This window comes from Mustelus asterias, chromosome 2 (assembly GCF_964213995.1).
Source record: "Mustelus asterias chromosome 2, sMusAst1.hap1.1, whole genome shotgun sequence".
Taxonomy (NCBI): Eukaryota; Metazoa; Chordata; class Chondrichthyes; order Carcharhiniformes; family Triakidae; genus Mustelus; species Mustelus asterias.
In genome coordinates this window covers 154,417,005-154,419,503 of record NC_135802.1, presented here as the reverse complement: position 1 = coordinate 154,419,503, position 2,499 = coordinate 154,417,005, and the positions used below count along the sequence as shown (strand labels likewise).

Below are 2,499 nucleotides of genomic sequence, written 5' to 3'. Positions count from 1 at the left end.
TTGGCGCGTGTGTTGCATATTCTTCCTTTGTTCCCGCACAGAACAATCCCCCCCCTCCACCACCCCCCCAGCCACTCTTACCAGATTTGCCCCCACCCCTTAAGTGTTTTTTTTCACCATGAATTTGTTACTCTGGCCCGGGCTGACACTGGAACCAAGATAGTGAGCTAGAGGTAAGTGCATAACATGATATACTGAGCCATACAAAACAGAAAGGACCCAGACTCAATGGCACGTCCACCTGAGATATCGGTATCGCTTCTCGGCCTTTTGGCTAAGATCAAGTGTAGTATGGTCGGCAGCCCATGGTCGGCCGCACTTGGTTGAGGTCGTTGGGTTGCACTGAAGCTTCATATGTTCCATTTGAAGCAATTTTTTAAAGTGGCATCTCGGCCTTTTGGCTAAGATGCAAATGAGCTCAAGTCTTGGAGGAGGAACCTCCCCCTTCTCCAATCAGCTTGGCTCATGTAGATCAGGCCCAGGACAGGGTGGTTTGGTCGCTCGCCCTGTCTTGTCAGCCTGGATCTGAAATGTCTCAACTTGTTGAGACTCTGAATTGGATTTGATTTGATTGAATTGGAAAAAGTATTTTTAAAAATAAATAAATAAAAACTGTGGTGACCCTACTGTGAACCAGCTAGCTGCCTGGATGCGCATTCAATAAATTATCACTTCAGCGAGCTAGAGGAGACTTGCCGTTACGATATGTAGAACTGTAGCACTGAAAGATGTGAGAAAACTGGGGAAAACTGTGAAATAAATAAATGTTCTCTTGTCGAGCTCTCTGAATAAAATTAAAATGTTCATATCGATTGCCAAAATTCTCTCACGGCCCTCAACGATTTAATGTCCCACAGTCAGATAACAAAAGTTATTTTAGTTTTACTTGGAGCCTTGCTCTTGGTCCATATGCGCGTAACAAAGGCTGCTCTATTTCCACTGGGAGAACTCCTGCTAAAGGCTAACATTCACACAACAATGGTCATTCTGTTTCCGCTGGGAAGCTTATGAATGAGCCATGGTCAATATTACAAAAGGCTGCTGTTGTCCGAGTTGCCATGAAAAGGTGAGATGTTTCTGGGTCAGCAGCAAGTCCCGACACCCTCACCCCCATCTCAGAGTGATGGACGCACCCACAACTCACTAAACAGAATTCAAGTGTCAGCAATACCATCAGTGGGAGTGCCAAGTGAAATTCCAGCATACCCTAAAGATAGAGGTCCAGAAACTGGGCTCATTTTGATTTGATTTGATTTATTGTTGTAACATGTATTGGCATACAATGAAATGTATTGTTTCTTGTGCGCTATAGAATCCTACAGTGCAGAAGGAGGCCTTTCGGCCCATCGAGTCTGCACCGACCACAATCCCACCCAGGACCTATTCCCGTAACCCCACATATTTACCCTGCTAATCCCCCTGACACCAGGGTCAATTTAGCATGGCCAATCAACCTAATCTGCGCATCTTTGGACTGTGGGGGGAAACCAGAGCACCCGGAGGAAACCCACCAGGACACAGGGAGAATGTGCAAACTCCACACAGGCAGTGACCCGAGGCCGGAATTGAGCCCGGGTCCCTGGTGCTGTGAGACAGTAGTGCTAACCACTGTGCCACTATGCCACTGTGAAAAGTATCATTTCTTGTGCATTATAGAGACAAAACATACCGTTCATAGAGTAGATAGAAGAGAAGGAAAGGAGAGAATGCAGAATGTAGTGTTACAGTCATAGCTAGGGTGTAGAGAAAGATCAACTTAGTGCGAGGTAGGTCCATTCAAAAGTCTGATGGCAGCAGGGAAGAAGCTGTTCTTGAGTCAGTTGGTGTGTGTCCTCAGACTTTTATATCTTTTTCCCGACGGAAGAAGGTGGAAGAGAGAATGTCCGGGGTGTGTGGGGTCCTTGATTATGCTGGCTGCCTTTCCGAGGCAGCGGGCAGTGCAGACAGAGTCACTTAAACCCATTTATTAGAGGTTGAGAGCATCCATGCTCCGTGTGCACATTTGTGATCAGTATTGTTTGGTGATAGTGTTAGTGAGGTAAGCGAAACTCTCGACTTCGAGGGGCATCCCTGCACCTCTTTCCCCAAGAACAGAGAGAAAACAGGACAAGCGAGTGTTAGTCTTCATCGAGATTGCAATGTCCCGCACACAGACTGTACTCACCCAGCCCAGCACCTATCTCAATGCAAAGAGATTTCTCTCCCTCAGTGCCAGCTGGTTTGCCACCACAGGCAGATCTGTGCCCGGTATCTTAGCAGCACTCATGACTCATTCCTGAATAGTGAGACTGGAGATGTGAACAGAGACTGAAGAAAATAGTGTCCTTATATTGAGGTTGTTAACCTTTTCTTGGCAGCCATCTCCTTGGAGCTTAGCTCTTGGCACTGACCTCCTTGGTGTTGCGCCTTGCTGCACAATGAGTTTTTAACCCTTATAAGATGGACAAAGAACTGCGAGTCGACTTCTTATTAATGCAATAACATTTATTCATCCACACA

General features: G+C 46.5%; 1 pseudogene; it reads left to right on the top strand.

Moving 5' to 3' along the window:
- Nucleotides 1-254: 254 nt before the first annotated feature.
- Nucleotides 255-474, top strand: LOC144481558 (U2 spliceosomal RNA; annotated as a pseudogene).
- The last annotated feature ends 2,025 nt before the right edge of the window (nucleotides 475-2,499 follow it).